Source organism: Oryctolagus cuniculus, chromosome 3 (genome assembly GCF_964237555.1).
Source record: "Oryctolagus cuniculus chromosome 3, mOryCun1.1, whole genome shotgun sequence".
In the NCBI taxonomy this organism is placed as follows: domain Eukaryota; kingdom Metazoa; phylum Chordata; class Mammalia; order Lagomorpha; family Leporidae; genus Oryctolagus; species Oryctolagus cuniculus.
The window spans coordinates 42,290,943-42,317,789 of NC_091434.1; the positions used below are offsets into that span (position 1 = coordinate 42,290,943).

Genomic DNA, 26,847 nt, shown 5'->3' on the forward strand with positions numbered 1-26,847 from the left:
CTGTCTACAGGGCTGGCATCCCATATGGGCTCCGTATCAAGTACCATCTGCTCCACTTCTGATCCAGCTCCCTGCTAATGGACTGAGAAAGTAACAGAAGATCACTAAAGTGCCTTGGGTCCTGCACCTTTGTGGGAGACCCAGATGAAGCTCCTGGCTCCTGGCTCCGGCCTGACCTAGCCCTGGTCCTTGTGTCCATTTGCGAAGTGAACCAGCAGATGAAAGATCTCCCCTCTCCCCTCTTTCTTCTCCCCCCCCCCCCGTTCCTCCCTCTCCTACTGTAACTCTGACTTTGAAAAATTAAATCTTTTTAAAAAGAGATTTATTTATTTGAAAATCAAAGTGGCCGGCGCTGCGGCTCACTAGGCTAATCCTCCACCTAGCGGCGCTGGCACACCAGGTTCTAGTCCCAGTTGGGGCGCCAGATTCTGTCCCGGTTGCCCCTCTTCCAGGCCAGCTCTCTGCTATGGCCCAGGAGTACGGTAGAGGATGGCCCAAGTGCTTGGGCCCTGCACCCCATGGGAGACCAGGAGAAGCACCTGGCTCCTGCCTTCTGATCAGCATAGTGCGCCGGCCGCAGGGCGCCAGCCGTGGCGGCCATTGGAGGGTGAACAAACAACAAACGGCAAAGGAAGACCTTTCTCCCTGTCTCTCTCTCACTGTCCACTCTGCCTGTCAGAAAGAAAGAAAAGAAAAGAAAAGAAAAGAAAAGAAAAGAAAAGAAAAGAAAAGAAAAGAAAAGAAAAGAAAAGAAAAGAAAAGAGAGAAAGAGAGAAAGAGAGAAAGAGAGAAAGAGAGAAAGAGAGAAAGAGAGAAAGAGAGAAAGAGAGAAAGAGAGAAAGAGAGAAAGAGAGAAAGAGAGAAAGAGAGAAAGAAAGAAAGAAAGAAAGAAAGAAAGAAAGAAAGAAAGAAAGAAAGAAAGAAAGAAAGAAAGAGAAATCAAAGTGACAAAGAGGGAGGGAGAAAGGAAGAGAGAGAAAAAAGGGAGGGAGAGAGGGAGATGGGAAGAGAGAGAGAGAAAGAGAACTTTCATCTTATGGGCCAGGCTGAAGCCAGAAGCCTGAAACTCAACCCAGGTCCCTGACGTGGGTGGCAGGAACCAGGTACTTGAGCCATCATCTGCCACTTCCCAGGTGCATCAGCAGGAAGCAGGATCGGAAGTACAGAGTAACTGGACTGAACCAGGTGGGAGGCCTATCCAGCTGTACCACAATGCCCAATCCCTGCATATTTTTAATGTTAAACTCAATATGAATGGAAACATACTTTGTGCATTTAACTTACAGTTATTTAACATATATCATATCCGAGGCACTATCAAATGTTGTGGGAAAACTAGGATGAAATCAACAGAGCCCATGTCTTCAATAAGCCTATAATTCAATCCAGCATGTCAAACAGAAAGACAGGGAGCCATATGTAAATTTTTAAAAGTAAAAGGAAGTAGGTAAAATTAATTTTCATACCATACTTTAACCTAACATATCCAAAATAGTATCATTCCAACATGTAATTAACATTAAAAATTATTCATGACATAGTTTACATACTTTTTGTCATACTAAGTCTTGAAAATCCATGGTATGCTTTATACATGTGGAATAGCCGTACTCCAAGAGATCAAAAGCCACATGTGGTTGGTGCTGTCACGTTGGACAGCAAAGGTCTAGTGTGTCTTTCAGAGTAAGCTGGGTTATGCTATGTACAAATAATCCCAAAATATCAATACTTAAAACACCAAAACTAAAGTCTTTGTTTAAACTGTATGCACTTCGAAGGTCAACAGGGAGCTCTGGTCATTGCAGTCATTCAGGGACTCAGGCTCCATCTTAACACAGCATCAAGGTTCACAGGAAAAGCAGGAGTTGAGCACTGGCTATTTAACACTTCCATCTAAAACTGACATGCATCATTTCTGCTCACATTTATTTCTCCAAAGCAACTTAGGTAGCCAAAGATGATGGGAAGGGAAATCTTACCACCTGCCCCAAAGAGCTGAGAGCTACAAATATGTGGTATAGAGCAATTACCATATTAATAAGCAAACATCATGAGTCAAGCAATGTGAAAAGCTGGAAGGAAGATAAAGAGGTAAACTGCTGGAAATATAACAGGGTGGAGTTGATGGAAGCCTTTGGCAAGTGACAGACAAAAGGATGAGTGAGTTCAGGGGAGGAAAAAGTTACCTTTAGCATTCATGGAGAAGCATCCATAGGTAGTACTTGCCTGTACTGTTGTGTGTGCCTGGAGGATGGTTCCACCTAATTAACTCAGAGGCTAGTCTTGAGAAACCAGGCATCTCATCTCTATTCTAGAATGCAAGTTGTCACTGCATGCACTCTATAAAAATGCACAGAAAAAAATATCTTAAATTCACCCATGCACGTTGAGGGCAATTCTATATAGATAGTCCTTTAAACTACTCACTCTGAATTTATAAAGCAGCCATCTCTAAACCATCCATCAGATCACCCAGTCCATTCTGAGATCTCAGAAAAGTGGCATGTGTGTAGTGGGGAGGTGAGTGAAGGAGAATTGTGCAGTGACTATACATACACCATGTTCTGAAAACCCCTGACAGAACAATAAATGTAGTGAAATACCAAGCATAGGATCAAGAATCCCAATTACTTAAGAAGTGTCCTGTGTCGTTACTAAAAGACTGTTTTGCTGAGAAACTTCTCCTTTGCCCTTGCAGGTTTCCCTGGACATTTTGGAAGTGATAGCTATACTGGAAATATTTTATTTATCACAGAGTTATGAAATTGTTGGATTAAAATATACTAAGGAACACAGAACTGGTGGGTGCCAGTTTCCCAAGAATATTTCATGGAAAACTGAGGCCAACCTGTCATAAAATAACTGCATAGGCGAGTAGGTTCAGTAATATAAATAAGAAAGAAACTATTATGACTTGTAAAAATCTACATATTTGATGTACAGTGCATAAGTCACATCCTATCCTGTCTTATTCAAAGGAAGCATATCAGGTATGCAAAATGACCTATAATAGTTCTCATCAAATACAACTTTCTCCTCAAAATTATATTCCATATTTCAAATGGCCAACTATTCTCTATTAACCCTGGAAATGGCAGGGTCACTAATGCACACCAGAAAAGAATAAAAATGATTTGCGGCTAAATGTCCACTGATCCACCAAGTTACAAAATATGCATGTTATTCTGTCAATCATTTGAGGTAAAAGCATATTTGATAGTTGTAATGGCCCACAGAATCTCTCATCAATAAAGCCTTGATCCCAATTTCTTTTCATATAAAAACCATTGCTAGATAATTGAGATAATTGTTTACTAAACCCAGAACACTTTAGATAATGCTAATAACTCCTCCTCTAAAATGCAGAATATACTAGTTATCTTTAATAAATTCAAAATAGTTGTTAATAAGATCATAAGAATTACAGAATATCAACCAAAAATTGCCTTCACACTTTTGATTACCTCCTATATCTTAAATACTATCACACCATAAGAACATTAAGAAAGAACACCAAGTAAAGGCCATTACTTTTCTAGCCTTCCACTAACTCTGATGGTGGCATGAGGTGACACTGATCATAGTTGTTAATCTGCAGGTCATAAAGGGTATAAAATATAGGTTCTTGTCTTTAACTCCACAGAGAGGAAAGACACATGCCAATGAAAAGATAACAAATTAAAAGAGAGAAAGTACGTTAGGTTAAGGTGACCAACGACATCTTAGAGGGAGCAGAACAGCTGAATCAAAGGATTGCAACAGCCAAGAAAGACAGAAGAATATTCTAGGAAGAAATAAATGACAATAACTACAAGGTATGTGTTAAAACAACGTGACATATGTTAGCAAAATAACGAAGTTGGGCCCCTTCCCTGATACCACATATAAAAATGAACTGCAAATAGATAAGAGACATAAATAGAAGAGCTAAAACTATAAAATTCTTAGAAGAACACAGAGTACATATCCACGCTCTCAAATTGTGCAATGACTTTATAATTATGACAACAAAAGCATATGCGACCAAAAAATAGATAAATTGGACTTCACTGAAATTAAAAACAATTGTGCTTTGAAAGGCAGTATTAAGAAAGTGAAATGACAACTAACAGCATGAGAGAAAATACTGCAACTCATACAACTAATAGGAATTTATCTAGATTACACAAAGAACACTTACATCTCAATAATAAAAGCACAAATAATCCAACTTAACGATAGACAAATATTTGAATAGACATTTCTCCAAAGAAAACAAAGGAATGACAAATAGGCATATGGAAAGATGTTCAACATCAGTCCTCTGGAAAATATGGAGCAAAACCACAGTGAGATACTAATTTTTTTTTAAGATTTTTTAATTTTATTTGAAAGGCAAAGTTACAGAGAGGCAGAGGTAGAGAGAGAGGTCTTTCATCTGCTGGTTCACTCCCCAACTGGCCACAAATGGCTAGAGCTGCACCAATTTGAAGCCAGGAGCCAGGAGCTTCCTCCAGGTCTCCCACACAGGTACAGGGGCCCAATGACTTGGGCATCTTCCACTGCTTTCCCAAGCCATAGCAGAGAGCTGGATCAGAAGTGGAGCAGCCAGGCTCATACTGGTGTCCATATGGGAAGGCAGCACTGAAGGGTGGCATTATCCACTACACCACAGCGCCAGCACCAAGATATTAATTTTTAATGATAGGATGGCTATCATTAGCCCTCATATAATGCTGATTGGAATATAAGATAGTTCATTTGGGAAATAGTCTGGAATTTCCTTGAAATTTTTAAACTAGACTTATCATATGATCCAGAAATTCAATTCCTAGATACATGAGAAATGAAAGCATGAGTCCACAGAAAATCTGGGATCATAATGTTCACATCAGCACACTCATAATAGCCAGAGATAGTTGTGTAAACAAAATATCATACAATAAAATATTTGGCAGTAAAAGAAAAAATGAGATATTTATATATGCTTACAACATAGAAAAACCTTGAAAACATTATTCCACTTAAAAGAATCCAGTATTCACTGATGAATTCTACCAGACATTTAAAGAAGAACTAACTCCAATTCTTTTCAAACTATTCAGAACAATCGAAAAACAGGGAATCCTCCCAAATTCTTTCTATGAAGCCAGTGTCACCTTAATTCCTAAGCTGGAAAAAGATGCAGCATTGAAAGAGAATTACAGACCAATATGCCTGATGAACATAGATGCAAAAATCCTCAATAAAATTCTGGCTAATAGAATGCAACAACACATCAGAAAGATCATCCACCCAGACCAACTGGGATTTATTCCTCATATGCAGGGATGGTTCAACATTCGCAAATCAATCAATTTGATACACCACATTAACAGATTGCAGAAGAAAAACCATATGATTATCTCAGTAGATACAGAGAAAGCATTTGATAAAATACAACACCCTTTCATGATCAAAACTCTAAGCAAATTGGGTCTAGAACGAACAATCTTCAATACAATCAAAGCAATTTATGAAAAACCCATGGCCAGCATCCTTTTGAATGGCAAAAAGTTGGAAGCATTTCCACTGAGATCTGGTACCAGACAGGGATGCCCACTCTCACCACTGTTATTCAATATAGTACTGGAAGTTTTAGCCAGAACCATTAGGAAAGAAAAAGAAATTAAAGGGACACAAATTTGGAAGGAAGAAGTCAAACTATCCCTCTCTGCAGATTATATGATTCTTTATTTAGAGGATCCAAAGAACTCTACTAAGAGACTATTGGAACTCATAGAAGAGTTTGGCAAAGTAGCAGGATATAAAATCAATGCACAAAAATCAACAGCCTTTGTATACACAGGCAATGCCACAGATGAGGAAGAACTGCTAAGGTCAATCCCATTCACAATAGCTACAAAAACAATCAAATACCTTGGAATACAGTTAACCAAGGACGTCAAAGACCTCTATGATGAGAATTACAAAATCTTAAAGAAAGAAACTGAAGAGGATACCAAAAAATGGAAAAATCTTCCATGCTCATGGATTGGAAGAATCAATATCATCAAAATGTCCATTCTCCCAAAAGCAATTTATACATTCAACGCAATACCAATCAAAATACCAAAGACATTCTTCTCAGATCTGGAAAAAAAAATGATGTTGAAATTCATATGGAGACGTAGGAGACCTCGAATAGCTAAAGCAATCTTGTACAACAAAAACAAAGCTGGAAGCATCACAATACCAGATTTCAGGACATACTACAGGGCAGTTGTTATCAAAACAGCATGGTACTTGTATAGAAACAGATGGATAGACCAATGGAACAGAATAGAAACACCAGAAATCAATCCAAACATCTACAGCCAATTGATATTTGATCAAGGATCTAAAACCAATTCCTGGAGCAAGGACAGTCTATTCAATAAATGGTGCTGGAAAAACTGGACTTCCACATGCAGAAGCATGAAGCAAGACCCCTACCTTACACCTTACGCAAAAATCCACTCAACATGGATTAAAGATCTAAATCTTCAACCAACATCATCAAAAGTATTAGAGAACCTTGGAGAAACCCTGCAAGATATAGGCACAGGCAAAGACTTCTTGGAAAAGACCCTGGAAGCACAGGCAGTCAAAGCCAAAATTAACATTTGGCATTACATCAAATTGAGAAGTTTCTGTACTTCAAAAGAAACAGTCAGGAAAGTGAAGAGGCAACCAACAGAATGGGAAAAAATATTTGCAAACTATGCTACAGATAAAGGATTAATAACTAGAATCTACAAAAAGATCAAGATATTCCACAACAACAAACAACCCACTTAAGAGATGGGCCAAGGACCTCAATAGACATTTTTCAAAAGAAGAAATCCAAATGGCCAACAGGCACATGAAAAAATGTTCAAGATCACTAGCAATCAGGGAAATGCAAATCAAAACGACAATGAGGTTTCACCTCACCCCAGATCTACCAACAACAGATGCTGGCGAGGATGTGGGGAAAAAGGGACACTGACCCATTGTTGGTGTGAATGCAAACTGGTCAAGCCACTATGGAAGTCAGTCTGGAGATTCCTCAGAAACCTGAATATAACCCTACCATACAACCCAGCCATCCCACTCCTTGGAATTTACCCAAAGGAAATTAAATTGGCAAATAAAAGAGCTGTCTGCTCTCAAAGTTTATTGCAGCTCAATTCACATTAGCTAAGACATGGAATCAACCTAAATGACCATCAACAGAAGACCGGATAAAGAAATTATAGGATATGGACTCTAGAATACTATACAGTAGTAAAAAAAAATGAAATCTGGTAATTTGCAACAAAATTGAGGCATCTAGAAAACATCATGCTGAGTGAAATAAGCCAGTTCCAAAGAGACAAATATCATATGTTCTCCCTGATCAGTGACAACTAACTGAGCACCTAAAAGGAAACCTGTTGAAGTGAAATGGACAGTATGAGAAACAATGACTTGATCAGTCCTTATCCTGTTGAGGAACAACTTACTATTTTATTCCTTTTAGTATTTTTGTTCTACTTAACACCATTGGTTGAACTCTTTAATTAACACACAATTATTCTTAGGTGTTTAAATTTAACTAAAAGGTGATCCCTGTTAAATATAAGAGTGGGAATAAGAGAGGGATGAGATGTACAGTTCAGCGCATGCTCACTCGTACTTACCCCTAATGGTAGAGTTAGAAAAGTGCCAGGGGATTCCAATTCAATCCCACCAAGCTGGCATGTACCAATGCCATCTCACTAGTCAAACCGATCAGTTTCAGTTCATAATTGATCATAATGATAGGATTAAGTGTCAAAGGGATCACATAAACAAGACTAGTGTCTGCTAATACTAACTGATAGAATTAAAAAGGAGGGAACGATCCAACACGGGAAGCAGGATACACAGCAGACTCATAGAATGGCAGATGTCCTAAATAGCACTCTGGCCTCAGAATCAGCCCTTAAGGCATTAGGATCTGGCTAAAAAGCCCATGAGAGTTTCTCAGGCTTGGAAAGCCAAGACACTCTGGCAAAAAAATGACCTAAATGAAGGATCTCTGTGAGTGAGATCCCAGTGGAAAGAATGGGCTATCAAAGAAGTCAGTACCTTTCTCTGAAGGGAGGAGAGAACTTCCACTTTGACTATGGCCTTGTCTAAAGAAGATTGGAGTTGGTGAACTCAAGAGGCTTCTGTAGCCTTGGCAGCTCATGACAAGAACCTCAGGTGATTACTGGTGTCATAAGTAAGAGTGTCAATTGTTAAATCAACAACAGGAGTCACTGTGCACTTACTGCCCATATAGGATCTCTGTATTTAATGTGTTGTACTATGTGAATTAACAGTAAAACTACTACTCAAACAGTACTCTATACTTTGTGTGTCTGTGTGAATGCAAACTTTTGAAATCTTTACTTAGTAAATACTAAGTAGGTCTTCTGTATATAAAGAGAATTGAAAATGAATCTTGATGAAAAATGGGATGGGAGAGGGCCTGGGAAATGGGATGGTTATGGGTGGGATGGAAGTTTTGGGGGAAAAAGCCGCTATAATCCAAAAGTTGTACTTTGGAAATTTATATTTATTAAATAAAATTTTAAAAAAGAATCCAGTAGTAAAAAGATCACTTTTTGGTTCTATTTTATTTATTTGAAATGTAAAGGATAGGAAAACCTACAGAGACAAAAAGTAGGTTTCACAGCTGTGGAAGGAAAGATAGAGTGGAAAGGGAGAGTGATTGTTAGTGGATATGAGGGTTTTTTTTGGAGGGGGGGTGATGAGTACGTCACAAAACTGATTGTGGCAATGGTTAAATAACTATGATTACACTAAAAATCACTGAAGTGTATATTTTATTTTTAGCTCTTTTTTATTTAAGTTTTAATGTTTTGCTATATTCATTTCATAGACTATGAGATGGAAGAAGAGGATGCATTTAGACTATAATCAACACCTATTTTTCAGTTAACTTTATTCATCTGCATTACACTATGGTTAACACTATGTTAAGTAAAAGTTCAATGATCAGTATGAAAGAAAAAAAGGAGAATATGATAAAGGAAGAGAAAATTAAAAAAAAAAACCTATTCCTCAACAGTCCCTTGTCTGTTGATAGTTTTTTACTTATGTTTTTGTTTTATATATTTTTCTTTCTCATACAAAGTGTTGAACTCTTTACCTAGAATAGTTAATCTTCTGTGTATAAAGTTAAATTAAAATTTATCTTAATAAAAAACAAGACTAAGAACAGGAGAGGGAAGAGGAAGAGGGGTGGGAATGTGGGTGGGAGGGCGGGTATGGTAGGAGGAATTACTATATTCCTAAAATTGTATTTATGAAAATAAATAAATAAATAAATAAATAAATAAATAAATAATTTTAAAAAGAATACAATCCAGCAAAGCCATAGCAGGAGTATGAGGAAGAGCAAGAGCCTCCAACATTGAAAGCAAACCAAAGGTCCTCCTTAAAAGTTCCCCACAACCCCTGAACTTCACTGATCTATTCAGCCTAGCTGAGAAAAAGCAGTTTAAACCAGTAGGGATCAAGAAAGCAGAAGAGCAACCAATAACTGCATGAGAACTTACAGAGCAAGAATTCCTTGAATGAAAGCATAGGAAAAAGAAACCCGAGACTGATGCAAAACTACCTGTAACTGTGTCCAATAAGGCACTCTCTCAAAAAGAAAATGTGAGCACAAAACATAGCAAAGGTTCTTCAGATGGGTATCCTTCTTCCAAAGGAATGCCCCTTCCCCATCCTCAAAAGAAATCCAGGCCCAGCATGGACAATGAGAAATACTCATTCATTGTCTTCATCCAAATACACACCAGGAAAGAAGACCAAGACAGGATCTGCCAACAGCTCCAACCCTCACTTCATGAAGGCCCTAACATACCTGTTTTCAGTAGGGCTGGAAAGCCCCACTCCAACACTTATGGACCAAAGACTTCCACCAGTGAGACTCAGAAATCTGCTACTAAACACAAAGTCATATTATCTCCCCCTTTCCATCCTAGCCATTCCAGACCTGGACCCATGAGCTCCCAACACAGTAAAGCAGAGTCCTGGTGCCAGGCAGCCAGAGAGCAACTCTAGTTCAGCCCATGGGAGACCCACCACAGAACTTCTCGGCCCACAGTCAGTTCTGGCCCTGTGCTGAGGCATCAGAATGGCAGCTTCAGCACAGGACCTAAGCAATCACTCAGTGGGACCAAGAAGCTGGCCAATGGCTCAAATCCCTCTGAGAGAACAGTAAATGGTGGAGATGGCCCTGGAAACCCATCAGTAGCTCATGTAGTTCTGGTAGACCTATGGTCAGTTCTGGAGGCTCTAGGTGGCCTAAAGAGCAGTTCACATTGCCTTTGAAGGCCAGTGAGTGGCTCAGACCCCCCCGCCCCGGGTGCCCAGTCAGTGGCCCTGGATGATCCATAAGTAGCTCAGTTATAGCTGGACAGAGTATCAGTAATTCAGGTCCTAGAAGACCATAAGCAGGTAGGGACCTGAGGGAACAGTTAGTAGTTCAGGTACCCATATAAAGCCAAAGTACACTCTTGTCCCAGAAACAATTTCTTCTAAGAATATTATTAGTCGGCTTGGCAACAGACAGATGAATGGAATGAAGCCAGCCCTGTCTGGCTACAGATATGCCCAAGGTCCTCAAAGGCTTCCTTTCCCTACTGGTTATAAGAGGCAGAAAGAAGATGATGATGATAAATATGACTCTGAAATGGAAGATTAAGGAGAATCTCAGGGAGAAATATCTAAGCATATTCATCAAATCTTTGGCTATGACCAAAAAAATACAAAGATGAAAGTGGTTATGCCTTATATGACATGGAAAATAGTTGGAAAGTGTGGCAGAAGGAAGAAGCAAGAGCTTAAGACTGGATATGCAAGAAATGAGACATGAAGAAGAAGAAATGAAATGTTGAAAGACCAAGAAGCTCAAGAGGCATTATCTGCTGCTTTTACTTATTTTTGTGAGATTTTGGAGACACTCTGCTATTAAGATTTCCTGACTTTGACTTTAGAAGCCCCCTTTCTTTTTAGATTTATACTTGGGTACTTGAGTAGAAGAAATGTGTACTGTCATTTGCAGGCTGTCATTTGGGCATAAAGTACTTTCAAATAGTGTACAGGGTAAAACCTGTAATGCAGATGATAAAACACCTACTATATACTCTTGTAAAATTAACTATTCTCAGATGCCAGCCTTGATCCTGATAAGCTATATACTCTAACGTGGGGCCACTCTGCAGTCCTCCAATCTTTTTTTGTTCCTTTGTAACTTTAAAAGGAAACAAAAGGGGAAAAAAACAGATTGCCTCTTAACTTCTCTAATTCTTTTGCTGATATGTGATTGGGCACTGCCCAGTTCCCAATCAAATACTGTCTTTATGAAGAAACTGGCTCTTCCATGAATGTTGCCAGCAATAAAGTGACCTGTCCTAAGCTATATGTTTAATTGAGAACTTGAAAATGTGGAGTAGGATTTATAATCATCATATGGATGTCACCCCTGTGACTCTGAATTATATTGTATTCTTCAGTACTCAGTGGATTGGATACTGAGCATTCTTACTAGTTTAGGGGATAAGACCACTAACAAAAATTTTTCCAAAGTAAAATACAAAAATATTTTCCTTTCAGATTTACTGTTATATTGGCTTGCATGTAATAGACAAGGTCACTGTGCTGTTTGATTTTAACCTTAACAAAAAGTTCATTTTATACTGAAGAAAAGTTATTTTATTCAAACATTAGATTTGAAAGAGTAATAGTTTAAAAAATAAGGAAGTTGCATGTGAGGCTCCCCACTCCGTAGTCACAAAGATATTTTGAAATCCTAAGCTGCCCTTCCACCACTTGATGTTAATGACTGCATTTTAGCCTAAACCCTTTAGCAAATATTTATGACAAAAAACAAAATTTAATTCATATGTATCAGAAGTACCAAATTTTGCCTGTATTACACTTCAATTTCAAACCATAAACTTTGAAGAAAATTTTTCCCCAGGTAGAAAGAGGATGTTCTCTGTTTCTGATGTTTTGCGGGGCTGTAGAACTTTCTTCATTTTCACCCTTTTTAAAGTCATTATCTTTGTTAAATTAACAACAGAAGTCACTGTGCACTTATTCCTCATGTAGAACCTCTGTCCTTAATGAGTAGTACTATGAGAATTAACTGCAAAACTTGTTCTCAAATAGTACTTTATATATAATGTGTGTGTGTAGGTGCAAAATTTTGAGATCTTTCTGTAGTATAGACTTGGTCTTCTGTATATAAAGTTAATGAAAAATGAATTTTAATGAAGAATGGGATGGGAAAGGGAGTAGAAGGTGGGACAGAGTTGGGGTGGAGGGTAAGTATAGGGGGAAGGACCACTATATTCCCAAAGTCATACCTATGAAATTTGCATTCATTAAATAAAAGCTTTTTTTAAAAAAAAACACCACTTCAAAAAAAAAAATAAAGTCATTATCTATTGATTTAAAATAAAGTCATTATCTATTGATTTATTAATTTAATTTAAGTACAAGCAAGCTCAATCAGGCTCACCTGGGATCTGGCTGGAAGGAGGCCAAATCTCAAGAAGAGTCAGCCACAGAAGATGAGCTACGATGATGCTAGAGAGCATTTGTCCTTGAATGTAAATGAGAAAGGTTGGAGGCAGTTGGAATTAAGATTATAGGGACCATATGTGATCATATGACCCAGTCCTTTAATACTGACTTATTTTAAATTGTGTTTCACACTTTGACAGTATGAGGATTTAATTTTAAAGTTAAACTCCACGGAAGGTGTCTGTATCACTAGGAAGAACACCCTTTCTAACTCTTCACATGGGACTGTCAACACTAGTAACAGAAGATCCTGTTCACTTCCTCTTACCCATCTCAATTACCTGCAATGAAATCGATTAATGGTAGTGTGGCATTCAACTTAATAAACAGGTCGAAACATTTTTTTTTTTTTTTTGCCATCACTTACATGCTTCCTCCTGTCAAAAGCTTTTTCTTGGATTTTTTTTCAGTATTCAGAATCTGAAATCTAATTACAATCAAGTGCTTGTCATAGCTAAAAGGTTTCCAGTGGCATAAAGTTTATGATAATGGTGCAGTTATTTGTACAGAAAGGCACCACTGTGCTAAATTAAAGAATTAAAGTTCCAGAACTTAGTAGGAAGAGTCAGGTTGTAAACTTTGTGTGTTTATTACCTCTGACACTAATTTGTATAAACAAAATAAAACTGTACTGTGACTTTCTTTAAAAAAAAAAAAAAAAGGAAACTTACAAGTGAGTCTTTTAACAGTCTTGGCCTTGTTTTCCAATCCTATCTTCCATTCTGTTCTGCATTTCCTGATCACTCAGAAAAGTTCACAAGCCTTTGAAGAAACTGAAATTGGCTGCTGTTTGATCAAGGTTTACAAATTAAGTGCTTAATTCTTCAGGTATCATCTACTGTTTTGATGCTCAGATTTAATTTAAGGTATACAAATTTCACGTATTTCATACATACAGATTTAGGAACATAGTAATACTCCACACCCTACCCTCCCTCCCACTTACGCTTTCACCTTCCTCCTCCTTTATCTCTTATTTCCTTTCTTAATTTTTACAATGATATACTTTCAGCATTGGGTAATATTAACTCAAGAATGCAGTAATGCTATCTTATGATTGTAATAATGTTACATGATCATGGGTGTCACATTCTCTAACACAAATGATGTGAACCAAAAGTAGCTTTCATAAAGCTCATAAGGCTCTGATTGCACAGTCCCACTTGCTTTTGATGTTGCTAGGTCAAAGCAAAGGACGCTTTCTTTTAAGGCTGCTTTCAGAACTTGTCTTTGTATTTTCTCTAAACTATAAATGCAATTATGTCCATTTGGAGGCCAGGGTACCACATGTCACAGGGAGACTTACATGTGTGCTGTGGGAAGGTTCAAAGACTGTTAATAAAAAGGAATTTGATTTTCTAATGGTAATTCCCAAGATTTTCTCCAAAAAATAAATATTTTTTTGTATTTTGTAACATTTCTGAGATACAGCAGGAGATCAAAACATTTTTCGGGGAGAGAATAAATATATGAAGACAGACTGGTTGTTTTATCTTCAATGTGCTGAATATATTAAACTACTATTTATTTTGTAAATGGATGTGATGAAATAAATATTTAGGTGTTTAGTGTATAAGAGTGGGATAGGGGCCAGCGCTTTGGCACAGTGGCTTAAACAACTACCTGTAGTGCCAGCATTCTATATGGGCGCTGGTTCAAGTCCCAGATGCTCCACTTCCAATTCAGCTCCCTATTAATGTGCCTGGAAAAAGCAGCAGAAGATGGTTAAAGTCCTTGGGCCCCTGCCACCCACATGGGAGATCTGAAAGATGCTCTTGGCTCCTGGCTTAGGCCTGGCCCAGCCCTGGCTGTTGTGGCCATTTGGGGAGTGTACCAGCAGATGAAAGATCTATGTCCCTCTCCCTCTCCCTCTCTCTGTAATTCTACCATTCAAATAAATAAATAAATCTTTAAAAAAGTGAGATATAGATTCCTTTTGAGTTAGCAAATGAATCATGTCTTTTACATAATGGACAAATCAAGTTAGGAAGAAAACATTTTACGTAGCTTAGACTGTTTTCTGATGCTGTGACCTGCAAGAGGAAATACTTTTGCATATATACAGGTGAAAGTTTTGCAATTTATGTATATAAGAAATTGTAGACATTAAACATATTCATTGATAGAAAAGATAAAACTATCATGGTTAATTCACCCATTGTCAAGGGGTCACACAGAGAAGCCATTTTTTTAAATTCCACTTGAAATGTCCCAGCACATGGTAACTGGGCTTCAGCAGTCTGTTCACGAGCACACAGGGTACACCTTTCCAATGACGCACTAAATGACCCCATCAATATGTGAATCATCTATCCTCTTGCATTGATATATGTTTAAAGGGAGAAGTAGGACAAGAGTGAAGACGGGGGGTTGTGAACAACATCTGCAAACTATTCTGAGGACACAATGCTTTATAATAGATGTAGCTCATAAAAATGCCATAAAAATTCCAAGTATAGTTTGATCACATCTATTATTCAAATACAAATTATTCATGTGTCTAATTAGAATGACTACTTCAAACAGATACAGATTTCTTCCAAGTCCATTTATTTATTTTTCTGAAACAGTGTATCTTTTGTTACTTTCCATACTTTACCTGAATTCAAGAGGCAGGAAATATCACAGCCTTTGTTCCAATGAAAGCACCATTATCACCTACCCTTGGAGATCAAAAATAACCCCCTGAGGCCCAAAGTTTCATTTCCAAAACCATTTCTAACAAGAGTCTATTATCCATTTGGAGGAAAAAGATGTTAACTGCCATGGCCCTGAGACCAAAGCTTATTTTGTCTCTGAGCCAAACAGGACTACAGTTTCTAACATAACAGCATCATAAGCAATCTTCTAAAAGCTATAGTCAGTAATTTACTAAAATTACTTCAAAAGACAGCATAAGAAATATAAAACTTTTGCTAATTATATTTCACTAAAGAAAAAAGTGTGTATAGATGAATGACTAGATGGGTTTTAAAATTAAGAAAGTTACCAAAAAAGTTACAAATATATTTATGATAAAAATAAACAACTGGCTTGAGTTGATGATCTTAATATGTTCAAAATTAATAGAAAGAGAAAGTAACAGGAAAATGTTTTAAGAATAGAAAATCTAGAGGCAAGCATATGTCTCTCAAGCAGAAATCTAACGTAAGACATTAAACTTTACTCTCTATATATCTATCCTCTTTCTCTCTTTCTAGATGATTTTCACACAATTTATCCACAGGAATCAAAGTATCATAGAAAAAACTGCACACAAAAATCAATATTCAAATATACACTTAGGGAAAAGGAACAGTGAAGGCATTATTGCTGAAATATAATATAGCAGCAATTTAAAGCTACCACATGTATGACTCTTACAAATTATTGAGATTACATAAACTACTGATTGGGATTATTAAAGGTTAACCAAATGCTGATTTCCACAACAAAATTTGGGAACATTCCAGAATATTTCTAAAACTATGTTTCCTACTGAGCATAAATTTAAAATTGAATACTGTTCTCCATGAAACTGACAGAGATTCTGACATTCCTGAATTATTTTCATGAAGAATGACTTCTAAAACTATAATAATGTTACACATATGAAAAACCTTTTTTAAACACAAAAAAGAACAGCATGTTTGGAAAACATATGCCTGATAGTGTTAATTTCCAAGGTCTTTAGAGCTACAGCTATTTTGTCAAAAAAAAAAAAAAAAAAGTAGCCATAGGCATGTTACCATGGAGAAAGCCATTGTAAGCAGTCAGAAAAGCACATCTTGGTCCTCCAGTCTTCTTCATTGAGGTACCCCTTTTCTTTCTACTATTTTCAGACATACAAGGCCCCTGAGATTCATCTTTTTCCCCAGTTCCCCCATCAAAACAAATTTGCAGTTTGACTGTAACATCACCACTTTTTTCTTATGTCAATTTAGGCCATGTGTTGCTACTCTGAATCTCTGCTACTTGAACTCTCTTTCCCATTATGAAATGAAAGGCTTTATCCTGGCTGAACTGATTTCAGAGGAAGTAAGGAGACTGTGTAAAGTTGAACCTTGCCCTTAAATTCTCATTCAGTGTGCATCAGTATTGCTGCAAATATGTTTTTGTCAAACTTTGCTTTATATCTTTGTCAAATCATTGGTTAAGAATGTTACACCACTATATTTTTACTGATCTGTGATTATTTTAAAATTGACTCAATATGGGTGAAATGGTTATCTTTCCATTTGGTTACTGTTTATAGCCATTGCCTATATTACTATTGAACTAGGGTCTCTTTCCTTTTTACTTATCAATCTCTTTATTTAGTGGAGAATTAAGCCCATGACTATAATGTTAATTTAAAAATATTTTATCTCAAAAATTTAAAAAGAAGGAAGACAGGCAGGCAGGGAGGCATATCAGCAGGGAGCTTGAACTGGCCATCTGATATAAGATGGTAGTATTGTAGGCAGCAGCTTAACCAACTGCACCACAGTACAGGTCCCAAGAGTTACCTGGGTTTGATTCTTGGCTCCAGCCCTGACTCCAGCTTCATGCCAATGAAGATCCTGGGAGGCAGTGGCAATGTCTCAAGTAATTGGGTTCCTGGTATCCATGTGGGAGATGTGCATTGAAATCCCTGCAGCTGGCTTCAGCCCCAACCCCAGTTGAGCTCTAGCCATTGCAGGGATGTGGGGAGTAAACAAGTAGATGGAAGCCATTTTGCTCTGTTTCTTTGTTTCTCAAATAAACAAATTCTAAAGAAAAAAAAACTAGGAGTATTCAGCTCAATGGTTAGGATACCACTTGCGACACCCACATCCACTATCAGAGTGCCTGGTTCAAGTCCTGGCTCCGCTTTTGATCCCAGATTCTTGCCAGTGCACATCCTGAAAAGCAGCAGATGACAGCTCAAGTAGTCCAGTTCCTGCCACCCATGTGGAAGACCTGGATTGAGTTTGAGCCTCCTGGCTTTGGCCTGGCCTGGCCCTGGCTGGCTGTTGCGGGCAATTGGGGATTTGAGGAGTGAACCACCAGACAAAAATCTCTCTCTCTCTTTTGCTCCTCCTACCACCCTTCTTCCTTTTCAAATAAAATGAAAATGAAAAAGAGGAAAAAATTTGAAGTAAAAGGAAATTCTTTGAAATTTTTAATCAGAGACGTGGAGCTAACACAGATATTTAGTAGCTAGGAAGGCAAGAGTTAGAACTTCAAGTGTCTATAGAGACTCCATATAAAAACAATGCATCGGGTAAGTGAGTGATGTATGGAGAGACATGAGTGAGTGATCTTGGGTAGGTTCCATAGCTACTGTTATTAAGAGTAGAATACATTCCACACTGCACATCACAGAGATGCGAGAAGTGAACAGGGGATATGAACATTCACCCATAATTATCATCTAGTAAATAGTAGCTATTATTACTAAACTCTCCTGGCACAGATGTTCTGGAACATTTTTCAACATTTATAATAAACATAGTGGCACTTTAAGATTCTGAAATATTTTATAAAGCAAAGATCTTGTGGTTAGATAATGTGTGTCTCATTTTACACAAATTCTTTGTAATTTGTATATTATCTCCACAGTAACCATCTGGGGATTAAAGCATTTGATTAACCTGAATCCCACATTTACTGACTATGCTACATAACACAGTTTACTATATATAGCACCAAGTAGTGTAAATGCTCATGAGGAACACGTTTTGTCTGCAATCCATTGATCCTCTTCTCTTTCTACTTCCACAGCAGTTGAGACTATTTTATTTATGCTCGAGTTCCCCATTCACTAGCTCAGTCTCTGTGAAAGGCATTCAAATATAAATGTGTAATGAATTAAAACTTCCATACTAACAATGTCTTTCATCAAGCATTCTTTCACTAACAAATTCTCATTATAATATCTAAAGAAGTATATAATAGTTATAAAAGGAGGCTAGAAATATGGCTACACAGATAGAAGTCTCCTCCTGCCACCCTCTAAAAAGTCTAATTCATTCATTGTTCAATCCTACTAAATTTTTTTTTAGTTTTACTTTATTTATCTGAAAGGCAGAGTAACAGAGAGAAAGAGAGAGGGAGAGATAGATATAGATAGATCTTCCATCCACTGGTTTACTCCCCAAATTCCACAAAAGTCAGGGCTGGACCAGGCCTAAGCTAACAGCCAGGAGCTTTATCTGGGTCTCCCACATGGGTGCAGGGGCCCAAGGACTTAGGCTATTCCGCTGCTTTCCCAAGTGCATTAGCAGGGAGCTAGATTTGAAGTAAAACAGCTGAGAAACGAACCAGTACCTACATGAGATGCTAGCATTATAGGCGGCAGCTTAACATGCTATGCCACAACACCAGCCAGCCCAACTAAACTCTTTACCAGAGTTTTTATCAGCTAATAAACTGAAAGTACACAAATATATGTTAGAAGACCACTAAAGGAAACATATATGTAAGAAAACTGAGAAAGGCCAAAAATAGTATTTTTATCATTTATAGCTGTTTAAAAATTGGGGATCACTCTGCATTTGAAGTTGAGAAGGCTAGGAGTGGTCTTTTGCCAGCAGGTTTGCCTTAGGACAACTTGAAATATGGGAAATATTTTGAAGATCTTACGTGTCAAAAAAAACTGAGAGCAAAAAATAAAAATAACAGAGATCAACAATTAGCACAGAATTTGACTTAGGACAGAATGAATATGCCTAAAAAGATAAATATATAGGCAAAGTAAGTTTTTTTGAAATAAAAAGTAGCATTTTTCCATTTATAGCTTGAAGAAGAATGAGGGGCTTTTAGGCAGGGGGGGGATTATCCTGGTTGAACAGAGGAAGATGTGCCAAGAGTGGGAAGGCTCTTCTCTGTAGAGGATATGGTCTGAGACTATGTGAGGGATCAGCAACCTAACAACTAGAACCAGGACTAGAACATCATCGATAACAATTGAGAGCTGACTAACACATCTATATGTTCAAAATCCACCAACTTAACATCAGTGAAAGGTTAAATAGATCAAAGAAAGAATTAAGAACAAATAAGCTATAGGAGAGTGGGTTCCACCAAAACCCTTTATGCACTGATCTGTTCAACCTGCAGCTATAAAGGCCAACCTTGTTCCAAGGAAATCAAAAGCAAAACAAAGTCCCAAAAAAGTTAAAATCTAGTAAAAGTATCTAACATATAGAACAGATACACAAGAAACGGGCCTGTGTTAAAACCGCCACCTGTGATGCTGGCATCCCATATTGGTGCTGGTTGGAGTCCCAGCTACTCCACTTCCAATCCAGCTCCCTGTTAATGGCTTGGGAAAAGCAGTGGAAGATGGCCCAAGTACTTGGGCCCCTATCACCCATGTGGGAGACCTGGATTGAGTTTCTGGCTCCTGGTTTCAGCTTGACCATCTGGGGAGTAAACCAGTGGATGGAAAAGATTCTCTCCCCCTCTCTCTCTCTCTCTTTCTCCCTCCCTCCTTACCTCCCTCCCTCTCTGTAATTGTGACCTTCAAATAAATAAATAAATAAATATTTAAAAAAAAACCTGAAACAACAACTATAAAAATGAGCAATCAATGCTTTAAGAGAGTTTTTATATTCTAGCAGAATTAGAGGATTATTCTGAACAAAGGTTAACTGGAAAGAATGAATGGAGTTAAGAGCTTTGGGAACAGTAGAGCTTGACTTGGTTATAAATTGAGAAGAGAGCAATATATAAAGATATGGTACAAGCAAATGCCTGCAAAAAAACAGAATACAGAATAAACAAGTTAAGGAAGCAGTCAATGGACTAAGACTTAAGAGTTCTGGCTGGAGAGTTACAGGGCACAAGGCTGGAATCTCACCAGCAGCATATAAAGGACCTTCACCACAAAGCTACAGCCTGTGGGTTTTATCTCTTATACCATAGAAGCCATTGAAAGCTGTGACCTGAACTATCTGGTGAGAGTTGGGCAAAGTCATGTTTAGAAAAGAAAAAATGGGAGCCAGTAAAGCTAGGAGACTTCTACAATAATCCAGAAGAGTGGAAAGAAATGTCTAACTAAGGTAATAGACATAGGAACAAGAAGGAACAAGAAGGAAAAGGTTAATGGAAGTGACACCTGTTCCTAAAATTAGTGTTCTGACACTAATTTGTATACACACTGCCTAAAAAATTAGTATATATTGTGCTCATTGGAATCAAGATGTTCCTAATGCCACTATGATAATTCTCTACATACTATCCTCAAAATCTTTACATACTTTTCAAATGTTTCCTTTCAAAGAGAATATTCCTTTCAACACTTTGTAGCTGCTGAATTAAAATAAGTCATTATTATCCCCCTTTGTTAGTTACCAGCTTCTGTCAGAAGTCCTTCGATCACTGCCCTGTAGAGGACAGACCAAAGATGTTTATGAATGGTGCCTATCAAAGAATGTCCCATACAGTCCCCAGCACTAATAAGCTTAAACATGAACTTCAGACTTCTGTATGACTATCACTTAAAAAGCTGCTCCTTTTTTAATATATTCCACTTCAACAAATAAGCAGCTCTGAAACTTCTATTCTCAAATGCACACAGATGACATGATGCCGCCATTTTATTGTAAGTTACCACATAGTTCTTGACACCACCAAGATGCTTGCTCATGAAAGAAACCACAGATGATAAAGCAGGGCATAGATTACAATCTCCTCACCATTTTAAAGGGAAAATCATCTGACAAACTAGGCTGAATCTCTCTGTAGGCCTTCCTGCCTTTAATTTCTATCCTATGAAAGTAAATAAATACTGTGTGATCAGTTTTCTTCAATTTCCAAAAATGTATGTGATCAGATACCATAAAGCAAATCTCCAATCGTTTGGCATTAGAAAATTACAGTTTTTAAGTTGAAATGAGAACTTTAGATTCTCTCTCCCAGTCACTTCATTATAAAGCCAAGAAAAAAAAGGACCAAGGACCTAAATAGCTGGTAGAGCAAAGCATATTTCTTTTCTCCACTAGTTCAAAGTTCTTTCCATTGCCCCTCATAATGTCTGTCGTTAGCCTTCAGTTCAAAATATCCACATACACAAATGACAGAGTTTTAGCTTCAACATCACAAACTGAATCATAGACAAAGCAGAAAAAAAATTCAAAAGCCTTGTATATATGCATGGGGTAACATTGCTTCAGCTTTATCCTATCATGGAGATGTGTATTATTTCCAGATTCTGGACCAATAAAGATTCATTCAGATTTATGCAACTGTGACATTGCTTTCTACTTAGGAAGATGGAAAAACTAGCACAATATTTAAAAGACAACCCTGGAATACACAAAGAATTATTTAAAGAACTTAGAAAAGATAACAAGATTTTGATCCTTATAGCTCTAACTCAATATTATGGGAAAATTTTAATATATTAATCAATCCAGATACCTCAAAAATAAATGATGAGATATTCACTAGTGGTCCATTAGAACTTTCAGTATGAACTATCTCTTTTATGTCTACAAGAATAAGAATAGTAAGAAACTACTTAGAGTTCTCCGACTCTTATCTTGTTTAGACAAGGTCATAGTCAAAGTGGAGGTTCTCTCCTCCCTTCAGAGAAAGGTACCTCCTTCTTTGAAGACCTGTTCTTTCCACTGAGATCTCACTCACAGAGATCTTTTGCCAGAGTGTCTTGGCTTTCCATGCCTGAAATACTCTCATGGGCTTTTCAGCCAGATCCGAGTGCCTTTAGGGCTGATTCTGAGGCCAGAGTGCTATTTAGGGCATCTGCCATTCTATGAGTCTGCTGAGTATCTCACTTCCCATGTTGGATCACTCTCCCCTTTATTTATTCTATCGGTTAGTGTTAGCAGGTACTAGACTTGCTTATGTGCTCCCTTTGACTCTTAGTCCTTTCATTATGATCAATTGCGAACTGAAATTGATCACTTGGACTAGTGAGATGGCATTGGTACATGCCACCTTGATGGGATTAAATTGGAGTCCCCTGGTATGTTTCTAACTCTACCATTTGGGGCAAGTCAGCTTGAGCATGTCCCAAATTATATATCTCTTCCCTCTCTTATTCCTACTCTTATGTTTAACAGGGATCACATTTCAGTTAAATTTCAACACTTAAGAATAACTGTGTATTAATTACAGAATTAAATCAGTCATATTAAGTAGAACAGACAAAAAAACTACTAAGAGGGATAATGTATTAAGTTGTTCATTAACAGTCAGGGCTATGCTGATCAAGTCACCGTTTCCCATAGTGGAAACTCATGACTGGAGCATAGGGAGATTACTGATGCCATAGACAGGAGTGTCAATTGGTAAAGTCAACAACAGGAGTCACTGTGCACTTACTCCTCATGTAGGATCTCTGTCCTTAATGTGCTGTGCATTGAGATTTAATGCTATAACGAGTACTCAAATAATATATTGCACTTTGTGTTTCTATGGGGGTGCAAACTGTTGAAATCTTTACTTAATGCATACTAAACTGATCCTCTGTAAAAAAAAAAAAAAAAAAAAAAAAAAAAAGAAAAGAAAAGAAACTATCAACTCCCAACTTGACTCTCACTGGGATTAAACATGACAATAGGTCTGATCTGATTTCATCATCATTAAAAAAAATCATCTATTATTTTTCACTTTATGTTTCTGTGTGGGAGCAAACTGTTGAAATCCTTACTTAATGTATACTAAGCTGATCTTCTGTATATTAAGATAATCGAAAATGAATCTTGATGTGAATGGAAGGGGAGAGGGAGTGGGAAAGGGGAGGGTTGTGGGTGGGAGGGACGGTATGGGGGGGAAGCCATAGTAATCCATTATTCGTACTTTGGAAACGTATATTCATTAAATAAAAGTTAAAAAAAATAAAATAAAAAAAAATAAAAAAAAAAAAAAAGAAACTACTTAGAGATGCCAGGTCCTCATTCGGGAACTCAGCCACTGGAAAGTAATACATAATGTAATAGTCCTTCTGTATCTATTGAGGGGTTGGATCTAGGACCCAGTATAGACACCAAAATCCACAAATCTCTTACATAAAATTAAGTAGAATTTGCACCTAGTCTGTGCCATTTCCTTTAAATCATCTCTAGATTATATCTAATACAATGCAAATACTCTGTAAATAGTTGTTACAATGTATTGCTTAGGGAAGAATCAAAGGAAAAAGTCTATGTATTCAATATAGATGCAATGCTTTTATTTGTTTGTTTCAGATATGTTCAATCCATTGTTGGTTGTGTCTGCAGATGGGGAACTCACAGATGTGGAGCACCAACTGCAATTCCCAGTTATTGAAAGGACCAAAATGGCAGGCAAGCAACCTACACTGCTTATTCTTGGTTGATACCAAGACTGTGCCATAGCTATGTTAAATTATGACCCATGGTGAGCTGTTAGAGGTTCTTTGTTCCCTTGGGATTACCATAGAACCCATTGCCCACTGCTTACCTAAAGGAAGGTTAAAGAGGTAATTCATACAGACATGAAGTCCAGCTTGAAAGAAGCAGCACTTCTGTGCAGCTTCTGAGCTTATCAGAAGGGTACAGAAAAACCAATCTTTGGAGACTATGTGGCAGACAAAACAAGTTTCAGAGCCAGAAAACCTGAGTAGTGGCTCCCATATGACCTTAGCCATATGACCTTAACCAAACTGCTTAACTCCTCTATGCTTTGTTTTTCTCACTATGAATTAAGATAATAATACTCACTTCATAACATTACTCCAAAAATTGAATTTAGTAAGATAAAGTATGACTGTACCTGCAGTATCTAGCAAATAGCAGGTCTCCAAAAATAGTATGAGAGGTGTGATTCATCCACACAAGATCAATACTGCACAGTCTACACCCGAGTATATACATGAAACAAAATGCTATTTACCTATATTGATTATGCTCTATTAAAGGCTGCCCACAAAGAGAATAATTTAGCATTAACAAATGTAATGGTTTTACTGTTGATACTTGGATGCTACCTACACACACACACACACACACACACACCACACAAATAATCCCTCTTCTTTCTTTTAAATCCATAACTAACCCAATATAGTGAATTATAAGGTGATTACTAACTAAAAGTGCAGAATGCTGGAACTTGAGGTTGAAGCTAGGACTCAAATCCAGTTACTCTAGTATGGGACACAGGGGTCCTAACCAGCGCCTTAACCAGATAGGCCAAACACCTGTCCCACTAAGCACTTCTTAAAACAGAGTTTTAGACGGATATTTAATGAAAAAGGAAATGCTCATTTTAATTTTTCTTGTTTTTTATGAACAATCCACTTCAATTTGCCTGCTTTTATAATCAGAAATTATTTCATATAATTAATAAGAATAAAAATAATGTATAAGATAGAAGCCTGGAATGGGTGGATTGCAACTCAGAAATAAATTCCAGTATGCAAAAAAAATTATTTTCTTGCTATTCTAGTTGTCTTATTTTGGCCTCATATAACCTAAGAAGTTTTTTCAATATAATTTCATTGCTGGAAACAACTTCATTACCTCATAGGAAAATATTAAGCAACTGTTATAGTGAAGCCAAAAGGTGAGTATCCACAGATAAATCACATTCCTTTCTTACAATTCTGCCTGCTGATATTTAGGAAATTCTGAAGTAGCAAAACAGACTCAGTAAAAAAATATCAAAATATTTCATATTATCTTATATTCACATTTGTAATAATTTCCTCCTAAAAATGCATTGCTGACTTTGATGTTTTCAGTTTATGGAATATTTTCAAGGCACAGGTTCTGGAGGCCAATAATGAATCTTTTGTAGTCTTTTTCCTCTCTTTAGTGAGGTGATCTTTTACTATTACTTGATATGCCATAAATTCTTTTGCCTAAAACCATGTGATCATGAAACACTCAATCTCTGATTAACATGCTCCATCCATGTTCATTCTCAGTAAAACTGTTTTCTGGAATATTGGTATTATCTGGCCTTACTTCTTGGGTGACTGGAGGTTTGGCTGGGCTCAGTTGCCAAATGGGGTACAACAGGTGTGAGACAGAAGAATCGGTCCCCCACAAAGTCACAAGAGGAAGAAAAGAACAGACCCAAATATAAAGATGCCTGCTCAATGCAACGATGTTAAACAGCCCTTGTCTGGATTGTTGAGGAACAGTTTTTTTTTGTTTTTTTTTTCATTTTTTTTCTTTATCTTTTTCTTTCTCATACAAAGTGATAACTCTTTACCTAGAGCAGAGTTAATCTTCTATGTATAAAGTTAATTTAAAAGACATTTTAGTAAAAAATAAGAGTGGGAATAGGAGAGGCAGAAGGAAGAGGGGTGGGAGTGTGGGTGGGAAGGCGGTTACGGTGGGAAGAATTACTACGTTCCTAAAGTTGTATTTGTGAAATTCATGCAAGTAAATAAAAAGATGCCTGCTCCAGCTGCCAAAGTAGATAGTGGGGAGATCCTTGAATCAGGAGCACAGGTTTAATGAAACAGAAGAGCTAGAACTGTAAATTTTGTCAAATCATCTTTTCTATCCAAAATTTCCCAATCAACATCACCTTGATTTGGAGTCTCCCATCAAAGTCCTGCCCAATATGTCTGAGGATTCCTTATGTGTGTGTTAGGGTGGAGGTAAGGGCACAATTTGCATATTCAGCAGTGATTCAACCCTTCTTTCATAGCCCTTGGTGCTCTCCACCTTTAGACTGAATGTGAAGCTCACACCTTCCACAATTCCTCACCCACACCCTCCATGCTCCCAATATGTCCACGAATAAGAGACTTTTCAATCAGAGGGAGGCATAAAAGGAGTTTACAAGGAAGCAAAGTAAACAATTTCAAATTGAACATTAAACATTTCTCTCCTTAAACAATCCTTTGGCCATCTTACCAGTAGGTTATTTCCACAGATCCCTTCACCAGTTTTGCAACATCTGCAAGCTTCTTTCTCCTCCTTCCTTTCTCTATTAAACTGAGAAAAAGAACAGCCAACTCCCTTCCTTATATTAGGCAACTTAGCCATTCTCCTGTGCAGCCTTAGATCTAGTCCCCATTTGTTTTCTAGATTCACTTTGTATCCATAGGTGAATTATCAAGGTATTTTCATAAATATTTTGACAAGAGCTTAAGGAGTTCTGCACCGTTAAGAATAAACTGGGTGACAGTTGTTGTTAAGATCATGGATTTAACTTTATAATTCTATTACACAAAATTGAAGTAGAATCATTGGTTCTTGACAATGGGAAAATGAGTGTGGTGACTCCACTCCATAATCCGCAGCAGCCTGCACTAGGGAAAGGCCCCACCTGCTCAGTCTCAAATCTAAC

At 37.4% G+C, this 26,847-nt stretch overlaps 1 protein-coding gene and 1 pseudogene across 2 annotated transcripts in view; one reads left to right on the forward strand and one right to left on the reverse strand.

The window, feature by feature from the left end:
- Positions 1 to 26,847, reverse strand: part of PLCL1 (phospholipase C like 1 (inactive)) — a 410,531-nt gene that overhangs the window by 221,296 nt on the left and 162,388 nt on the right. The window lies entirely within an intron of this gene.
- Positions 1 to 26,847, forward strand: part of LOC138849126 (protein SPT2 homolog pseudogene) — a 273,131-nt pseudogene that overhangs the window by 96,190 nt on the left and 150,094 nt on the right.